The sequence below is a fragment of the Dama dama genome, chromosome 2 (genome assembly GCF_033118175.1).
Source record: "Dama dama isolate Ldn47 chromosome 2, ASM3311817v1, whole genome shotgun sequence".
In the NCBI taxonomy this organism is placed as follows: domain Eukaryota; kingdom Metazoa; phylum Chordata; class Mammalia; order Artiodactyla; family Cervidae; genus Dama; species Dama dama.
This window is the reverse complement of record NC_083682.1, coordinates 37967434-37977734: the sequence shown is the minus strand read 5'-3', so window position 1 is coordinate 37977734 and position 10301 is coordinate 37967434.

Genomic DNA, 10301 nt, shown 5'->3' with positions numbered 1-10301 from the left:
ATCCTGATAATCTCAGGCACCGACACAGACGTAGATGCTTAAAACATTTGATGAAAGAATGAATGACATGCTCTGCAGTTTATAGGAACGTCTTTACAATCATTATCTCACCTGATCTTCTCCCTAAAGCCCTGTGAATTAGGAAGAGCAACTTTATTATCCTGATGTTAGAGAAGCGCAGACACTCAGAGAGGTCAAAGTAGCAGCTACAGTTAAAACCTTTTCTCAAAGTAGATCTTCAATCTCAGATCTCCCTCCCAGAGAAAAAATAAAATTAGAAAGCATCAGTTCTTTTTAAAATCAGAAAAAAATAAGAACTTGTTATTTTGTATTGGAGTATAGCTGATTACAGTGTTGTGAGAGTTTCAGGGGAACAGTGAAGGAACTCGGCCACACATATACAGGCAATCATCCTCCCCCAAACCCCCCACCCATCCAGGCTTCCACATAGCCTTGAGCAGAGTTCCATGTGCTGTATGGAACCTTATGGGTTATCCATCTTAAATGTAGCAGCGTGTGCATGCCCATCCCAAACTCCCTATCTCTTTCCCCAGAGAACACATCACCTCTGGATGTGGAAGAGGAGGTAAAGATCTCTCGTCTGACTCCCTGGCTTCCTGGACAAGGACAGCACGGCCCAGAAAGCCAGCTGGTTGGGGAACGGAGGCTTGAGCCCAGGTCCCCCACCTTCCAGCCCGGGGCCCCGTCCTGTTCTCACACACAGTCTCTCTCTGCTTAGGGGCTGTCAGTCCAGTTGTTGAGGATGCCGGTATTGACAGAGGGACAGGGACGAGTTTCTGATGAAAGACCTGGAGAACAGGCAGCGTGGTGCCTGAGTTGCTCTCCGCTGCGCCAAAACCAGGCAGGCCACGCACCCCCTGGCCAGATGTGCCGGTCACTGTTTTGGCCACAGCAGCAGAGGGACATGCTGAATCCAAAGGAACCGGGTTCCTCCGCCTCGCTCTTTCCTTTCGGATCTTAGCAGCCTTTCCTTCACTTAAGAGAGACAGATTCAAGTTTATCCTCCCACCACCCCGCCAATGCCATGGTAGCAGGTATTTGTCTCAATGGTAGGAAAACCACGTCCCTCATCAGTGCTTTGGCGGGAGTAGTTCTCATTGCCTCCTTTCTACCAGGCTTCCCCTCAAATATCTGTCTATCTGTATGGGACACCGTTGCTTGACATGAAGTCACCATTTGTCGTGGTGGCTTTTGCTGTTTTTAGTTGCTAAGTCCTGTCTGACTCTTTCGTGACCCCGTGGACTGCAACCCACCAGGCTCCTCTGTCCATGGGATTTCCCAGGCAAGAATGCTGGAGTGGGTTGCCATTCTCTCCTCCAGGGGATCTTCCCAATCCAGGGATCGAACCTGCATCTGCTGCATTGGCAGGCGGATTCTTTACCACTGAGCCACCGGGGAAGCCCAAAGTCATCATTACTTGACCTGAAGTCATTGGTGAAGGGCTCATCTCAGCTGGAGAGTTCCTGCAGCCTCAGGTGCCCAGCTGGCCACCTGGGAACGGGGACTGAGTGGCTCACACCAGGAATCACTCACAGGCCTCAAAGAGCAAGGGGGCTCTGGACACAGACGTGGGGATGGCTGCGGGCTTCTGTCAGCCCTGGCTCAAGAGCCACCATCCAGAGTTTGTGAGGGTCCGTCCTCTAAAGGGAGCAAACTCATTCATTGCCACATCACCCCTCCCGGTGCCTGGAGCAGCCGCAGAAGGGCTGTGTATGGAAGCCAGACACCCCGGAGGGACCCAGGCCCCCGCCTCTGGAAGCAGATGAGGCTCCGCTTCGGGTCTGACCAACCCCTGAGGCCCGTACTCTCAGGATCCACCACCAGGGACTGTGCAACTGCCTCTATTTTGCCCCACATCACCCCAGACGCATGCCTCAGTCCCTCCACGTGTTTCTCCGGGGCATTCTGTGCGTCTCACAGAGGTGAGAAAGCGGCAGCCCTGCCGCATGCTGATTTCCACCGTCTCTTCCCTCCCAGACAGACCAGGCCCTTATCAGACCCCAGCCTGCATGCGCTTTGTCCCCTCTGAGTCCACTAACAGCGATGACACACAGTTTCCAGAACACTGCAGCTTCCCACCTCTGTCTCTCGACTCCCTCACCTCTAGGCTTTCTCCTGGATGTAAAAGCATTTAACCCATCCAGGGCAGCCCCGAGATGCTGACTGGGGATAACCCTCAACCAAGGAGAGACACAAGCCCAGAAAAACCCTACAGCCTCCCTGAGGCCAGGTGGGACAATATTCAGTCCAGTTCTTCAGGCCCTTTGGGATGGAGCCCCCATCACCCACATGGCGCCCCCTCAGTGAAGCCGCGTTCGGGCCTTCTCCCTTCCCTGACCCCCTCCTGCCCTCACCTGGGCTCCCTGGGCTCCCCTCTCAGACACACGGCCTGCACCACGCCCTGGGCTCGGCGGTGCGTCTGGAGGAACCCAGAGCCAGAGCTCCCTGTGGGGTTCCAGCACCTCCCTTCCCTGTCAGTCGCCTGGTTCGCCTCCTCCTCTGGGGGCAGCAGAGACTCCCTGGGACTCAGCTCTCCTAAAGAGACCGACGCTTCTTCCCACGACAGTTGCTCTTGTGTGTCTACTTTTAGGAGAATATTTTTTTCTCTCTCTTTTTCACAGGCCTGGCTGTTTCATGTGTGTTTCCTCTGTGAGGAGCATGTGCTTAAGCTAAACAGGGTAGGACCAGGGCCCCAAAAGCCCGTTGCCCTGGCCCAGCTAGTTCCCAGCTGCTGAATCAGGGGGCAGGAAGGCCTGGCCTCTGGTCCGTTTGTTTCACTCACTTGGTGGCCTTGACAAGTCACATGCCCTTCTGGCCCCTCTTTCATCAACTCTTAAAAGAAGGAGGTGGTAAAACTAGCGATGATCGTACTAAGTGATGTATGTCAGCAAGAGAAAGACAAATACCATATGATATCACTCATATGTGGAATCTAAAGTACGGTTCAGATGAACCTATCAATGAAACAGAAGCAGAATCACACACATAGAGAATGGACTGGAAGTTGCCACAGGGGAGGGGAGTGGGAGAAGGCTGGATTGGGAGTTTGAGATTAGCAGATGCAAACTGGTGTATAGGTAGGACAAGGTCCTACAGTATGGCACAGGGAACTATATTCAATATCCCGGGATAAACCATAATGAAAAGGGATATGTGTGTGTCTGTATATACATATATATATATATAACTGAATTACTTTGCTATGTAGCAGTAGTTAATACGAATTTGTAAATCAATTAAACTTCAATTTAAAAAAAAGAAAAAAGAGCATTACTGAACACAAGTTCCTGAGCCCGACTCACAGAGAGACCCAGCAAACCGAAACATCAGAATTGGGAGCAGAGATAGTTTACTGCAGAGCTGAGCAAGAACAGGTGGCTGATGCCTGCCCCAACCCTGGACTCCCCGAAGAGTTTCAGCAAAGCATTTTTAGAGACCGGGTGAGGGCGGGAAGGGCATCCCAGGGAGTGTGAGCCGCTCCTGCCCAGGTCTCTGGTGGTTGATGTTGAGGTAACAAGGCTGAGTCACATTATCACTCCTCAGACACCAGAAAGCCTGGGGGCCCTGTGCTCATGATCCCCAAGTAGTTCACTTCTTCCACTTGGGGGCAGAGTTTTTGGGCTTTTTGCCATTTTAAAAATATTTATTTATTTTTGATTGATTGATCGTTGGTTTACAATGTTGGTCTGACTTCTGCCATACATCAATATGAATTAACCGCAGGTGTACATATGTCCCCTCCCTCTTGAATCTCCCAGCCGCCTCCCGCCCAGTCCCACCCTCTAGGTTATTCCAGAGCCCCAGTCTGAGTTCCCTGAGTCATATGGCAAATTCCCACTGGCCATCTATTTACAGGTGTTAGTGTCTATGCTTCCACGCTACTCTCGCCATTCATCTTACCCTCTCCCTTTTCTCCCCCACCCTGTCCATAAGCCTGTTCTCTATGTCTGCATCTCCACTGGGCTCTGTGAGCAGGTTCATCAGTACCATCCTTCTAGATTCCATATATATGCATTAATAGCCAATATTTGTTTTTCTCTTTCTGACTTACTTCACCCTGTATAATAGGCTCTAGGTTCATCCACCTCGTTAGAACTGACTCAAACGCGCTCCTTTTTATGGCTGAGTAGTATTCCACTGTATGTATGTACCACAGCGTCTTTATCCATTCATGTGTTGATGGACATCCAGGTTGCTTCCATGTCTTGGCTATTGTATATAGAACTGCAATGAACAATGGGGTACATGTGTCTTTTTCAGCTTTGGTTTCTTCAGGGTATATGCCTAGAAATGGCATTGCTGGGTCATATGGTGGTTTTATTCCTAGTTGTTTAAGGAATCTCCATACTGTGCTCCATAGTGGCTTTATCAATTTACATTCCCACCAGCAGTGTCAGAGGGTTCACTTTCCTCCACACCCTCTTCAGCACTTGTTGCTTTTGGATCGTTTGATTATGGCCATTTTAGCATCTGAAAAACTCAGGAAATATGCATGAGATACTATCACCTGGGTACTTCAGAGAGTAGCTACGGCAGAGGATATGGCAGTGAAGGTCTGTCCTGGGAAGGCCCCACTGGGTCCTCCTCACTCACAGCAGAGCTGAGAGGTATGTAGGGGGCAGAAGGAGAGCAGGACGGGACACTACTCACTGGAGGAGCCAACCACGCCCCCTAGTCCCTCAGTTTCCCCAGTTTCCCTCCCAACAAAGAGCTGGTGCACGTGGCCGCTCACCTCCTCAGGTCTGTAAGCCACAGAATCAAGTCTCTGCTGCTGGTAACATTCAGAGATAATTAGCCAACTGCACAAAGAGAAAAATGTGAGTGATTGATTGGGTCTAATTGATGTTGTTTTCAAAGTAGAGCAACCTGCCCTAAGATGAGTAGATAATTGAGAAGAAAGAGTACGTGCCACCTCTGAGGTTCCCGCAACGCCCCCAGGCACACAGAAGGAAAGGCACCCGTGAATGTCCCCTGACCAGGAAGGCTGAGATGGTTCCTGGTACCGCTAGCAACAGTCACACAATTCACACGTCTGAACTTGTTAATGAGAAAAATGAAAGAGTACCTTGTTGCCCCAGACGACTCGATCACAGACTGCCCTGGATGACATCACCTCAGTGCGGCTCAGAGCCAACCTCGGGAAATGGGAAGGAGCAGAAGCCATTTTCTCTGCTTCGGTGCTGTTTTTATGGTCACAAAAGAACACCTGTTCACTGCAAGGAACTTTTCAGATACAACACAAAGGAGTTACTGAGCATGAATCCTGCAGTGCGTGCCGGACCGAGCTGTGGATGCTAACCTGCTTGGCAAATGCCTTCACCTCCCCAAGTCACAGACCCCTCCCTTGGAGAATGGTGGTGGCAACCTGTGCCTCAAAGAGCCGCTCTGGGCATCAAATGGGACAGTGTGTGCACGGGCACTTTACACACTGCAGCCGCCTCTTCAGAATCCAGGAGGGCGGTGTGCTTAGCGACCGAGCATGCAGGGCTGCAGCCTAAACGTGAAAGGTCGGACCCCAGCACCTGAGCACGTTCTTTACCTCCCACGCCTGTCTTCCTGCCTGCAAAATGAAGGTGATAATCATAATAGCTGCCTCCTAGAGGGTGCTGGCGGAATTAAATGTGACCATTTACGTGAGATTCTCAGATCAGTACCTGGCCAAGATAAGCCCTCAAAATAAAAAATCAAGTTATTATAGTATTCCTCATTTAGCATAGGCTTCATGAGGGCAAGAGCGTCACTCTTTTTCCAGACCCTCATACAGTGCCTGACACATATGAATATTAAATCGATAGTTATCTTCACCACCTCCTTCCTCGTCTACTTGTGTGTTCTCCAGGCAAAAATTCCCCAGTGTCAACTGCATCTCAGTCGACAGGGGCTCTGAAATGTGTCCTCACTCTGGTTCTGTTCATTCGTATCTCTCTTCAAACACGGTGTCCAGCCCTGGGGAAGGGCCCCAAAATTATGGTCCAAATTGCTGCAAGTGTGGATGCAGGTTTAGCTGGACTACAGGCACATCCTATCCAAAATTGTGTGAATTTGCTGAGAGGCCAGTGACCACTGAGCACTTTACCACTGCCTGGATTATGAGGCAAAGGCCCAGAAGCTCTGTCTACACCCTGGAAGCCGAGAGGGTGAACCTCAACCCAGGGACAGCTCAGGCAGACCTGCCTGTGCCTACAAAGGGTGGAAGAAAATGAAAGCTGCCACTGGGGATTTCCCCGGTGGTCCAGCAGCTAAGACTCCACACTCCCATTGCAGGGGGGCCTGGGTTCGATTACTGGTCAGGGAACTAGATCCCACATGCTGCCACTAAGAGTTCACTTGACTCAGCTAAAGATCCTGCATGCTGTAACTGAAGAAAAAAAAAAAAAGATCCCTCATCCCACATGCCACAATGAAGATCCAAGATTCTGCACGTTGCAACTAAGACACAGCCAAATAGATAAATAATTTTTTTTTTAATTTCCAACAGAATTTTTTTTTTAAACTGCCATTGAAGCTACTTGGCATCACACAGGAAAACAAGTGAACAAAAGAATTATTAGGTGAATTAAACAGTACTTATTCTTCCCTTCTGAATGCAGGGGGCTGCCTTGTGTAATATAAGAGACTGGATGTGGGCTGGGAAGACTCAAGTTCTGCTGCATGTCTTTCTGAGCCTCGATTTCCTCACCTGAACTCTCACTCATTGTGAAGATGTCGCAGCACTGTTTATAATAGCCAGGACATGGAAGCAACCTAGATGCCCATCAGCAGACGAATGGATAAGGAAGCTGTGGTACATATACACCATGGAATATTACTCAGCCATTAAAAAGAATTCATTTGAATCAGTTCTAATGAGATGGGTGAAACTGGAGCCCATTATACAGAGTGAAGTAAGCCAGAAAGATAAACACCAATACAGTATACTAACACATATATATGGAATTTAGAAAGATGGTAATGATAACCCTATATGCAAAACAGAAAAAGAGACACAGATGTACAGAACAGACTTTTGGACTCTGTGGGAGAAGGTGAGGGTGGGATGTTTTGAGAGAACAGCATCGAAATATGTATATTATCTAGGGTGAAACAGATCACAAGCCCAGGCTGGATGCATGAGACAAGTGCAGGCCTGGTGCACTGGGAAGACCCAGAAGGATCGGGTGGAGAGGGAGGTGGGAGGGGGGAGCGGGATGGGGAAATACATGTAAATCCATGGCTGATTCATGCCAATGTATGACAAAAACCACTACAATATTGTAAAGTAATTAGCCTCCAACTAATAAAAATAAATGGGGGAAAAAAAAAAAGGTAAGGAAGCCAAAGAGCCTGGAAATGGTACACAGCTGTATAAGTTTAAGAAAATCAAAATCTATTTTGCATTCCCTTTTTAGCCACGAAGAGGAGCAGTAACAATAATGCCGTCAATCTTTGCAGGATGGTTAGGTATAGGAGTGTTCCCACTGTGTTCCTACCTCCTAGCGCAGGGTCTGGCAACTGTAGGTGCTTAATAAATACCTGATAAATGAAAGAATCTGTGCTTACCTGGTGGCTCAGAGAGTAAAGAACTTGCCTGCAATGCAGGAGACCCGAGTTTGATCCCTAGGTCAGGAAGATCCCCTGAAGAAGGGAATGGCACCCCACTCCAGTACTCTTGCCTGGAGAATCCCATGGACAGAGGAGCCTGGTGAGCTACAGTCCATGAGGTCACAAAGAGTCAGACGCAACTTCACAACTAAACAACAAATGAAAGAATTAATGACTACCAGTACCATCTCCATTTTCCTAATCTTTAGGACCCAAGGAAGATTTTCTTTAAGTGGAAAAAAAAGCACGACTTGATGACTCCAACAGATCTGGGGTTCGAATCCAGATTGGACCACTTAATAGCTATCTTAGGCTAATAATCAGCTGATGACTTTGAATCTTTGTGTCCTCTTCAGGAAAGTGTGGACGATGGGCCCTTATCACACCAAGTTGCTGTGAAGAAAAAGAATGAGATAACGTATATAAAGCTCTTCACTATCCTTAGTATGCCTCTGATGTCCTTATCAATTCAAGAAAATTAGATTCATATTAACTCAGAGCCATGAACATTCTTAAAAATTCTTTATTCCAATTTCATTCATGGAAACCTGGGGCCCAGGAGCTAAGATAACTCCCGAGGTCACGGAGTTCTCCAGTGCGCTCCTTTACGTTGCCTTCCATCTGGGCCCCCGGGTGTTTTAGCAGCAACACAGGCGCCCAGACAGGGGAAAGAGACCCCGCTTCCTGCTGCCTCCCTCTGAGAGCGCGGAAAAAAACAGGATTGGGGATGATGACTGAGGTTTTTGTGTACTTTTTCTTCCCTGAGCTCCTGTGATCTGTAAATTTCTTTATAGGAGAAGTTTATTTGTATCTGATAAAAGAAATTTCAAAGGTTTAGGATTGAGCATAAACCCAGGAAGTGTGACCATTGTCCTTAGTGGTTTGGTTTTGGTTTTGGTTTCGTTTTCTTTGGTTAATGATCCTACATTTTCCATTATCTCCATCTTTTTTTTTTTTTTTTAATTAGGGAGACAGTAAGGGAGCACATATCTTCCGACACTTTTCTAAAGATGCAAAGCAGTTAGGGGTCTGCCTAGTCTAGCCCGTTTTCCTTAGGAATGCACTAATTACATTTACTCAAGCCATGTGCTCCTGTTCCAGTTGAAAACATCTACACCGTAAAACTGCTGCTCCAGAGAAGAGCAGATGGAGAAATGGCTGATAAAAGAAGGGTTCTTTGGGGGACATCTTTGTCTGGGTGCAAACCAACAAAAGGCCTTCTCTTCCTGTCACTGCAGAGAAATATGGTGATGACAGAATTTGAGATCAATCAAGGTAGCAACTTACCTAAATAATTGCACAAGCATCTTTGTGTAGAACGTATACAACTTCCTGATGCCAAGAGCTGTGTGAGGAATTTTAAGTGGTTCCTCACTTAAGTGGATTCCCATCTCTGGAGGTCTAAGCAGAACCTAATGATGCAATCCTATTACATACAGATATTCTGCATTTCTCATCTCTAAGTCTCATAGTAGACCTATAACAAAGATATTATCATTCTTCCATATTTTAAATTAAACTGAGATCTGAAGAAATTAAATTCATGTGAAATTAACTTGTCCAAGATCCTACAGCTGATAAGCAGTAGAGTCAGAATATAAACTCGTGTCTGCCTGGCTTTGAATGAAGCGCATGTGTTCTGCCTCTTAGGGCCTAGATAGTGTTCCTCTGCATTCTGTGTTCCATGAGGAAGGCAGGCGCAAATAGGAACAGGAAGTCCAGCTTCATATAAAGAGTCTGATCAGCAATGTCTAAGGATCCTTCCTATTCTGAGGTTCAAAGACTACAGGAGGATGTTTCCGTGTGTGTTTGTAATCATAAAAGTCATCTACAGAGACAAATTCCTGTTAAACTCTGGAACCTTCTCTGGTTCTCACCTTGTAGTGGCCTCCGATAGTTTGTTCCTATCTTTTTTGCCTCTTCCTCATCTCTCTGTACCCAGTCGCCAATGAAAAGAAGAGTCAAAATGTGCAATCATCATAAACTTTCTGAAAGAGGTGACTGGGTTTTCTCTGCTTTGTTAGAGGTGGGAGAGAATGAAGCTTTCTAACCTGGAGACATAGAGCAATAGGTGGGTAATTCCTGCCTGGACCTGACTGGAATAATAGCCCTTGTGGCTCAGCTGGTAAAGAATCCACCTGCAATGCGGGAGACCTGGATTCAATCCCTGGGTTGGAAAGATCCCCTGGAGAAGGGAAAGGCTACTCATTCCAGTATTCTGGCCTGGAGAATTCCACGGACTATGTAGTCCATGGGGTTGCAAAGAGTCAGACATGGCTGAGCAACTTTCACTTTCACTCACTATAAGAAAAGTTAATGTAGGTATTTCTTACAAAATCCTATAAGGAAAGTACTGTTACTAACCCCTCTTTTTCTTAATAAACCTCTATTTATAAATAAGGGAATCTCATGTACAAAGAGGTGAAATAAATTGTCTGAGCTAATAAGGGGCAGAGCTAAGATTCAAGTCCAGGTAGTCTGGTTCCAAAACCCAGATCTTAAATGCTGCCATATACTGCCTCTTAAAGCCTGTCATAAAATACCTTGCTTACTAACATAGCAGCTCATTCTCTACTAGAGACTACACCTATCTGCCAGGACCCTGATCTTGGACTTAGCCTCCAGAACTGTGAGAAACAAATGTTTGTGGTTTAAGCTACCCAGTCTATGGTGTTTTGTTATAGCAGCACAAATGGACT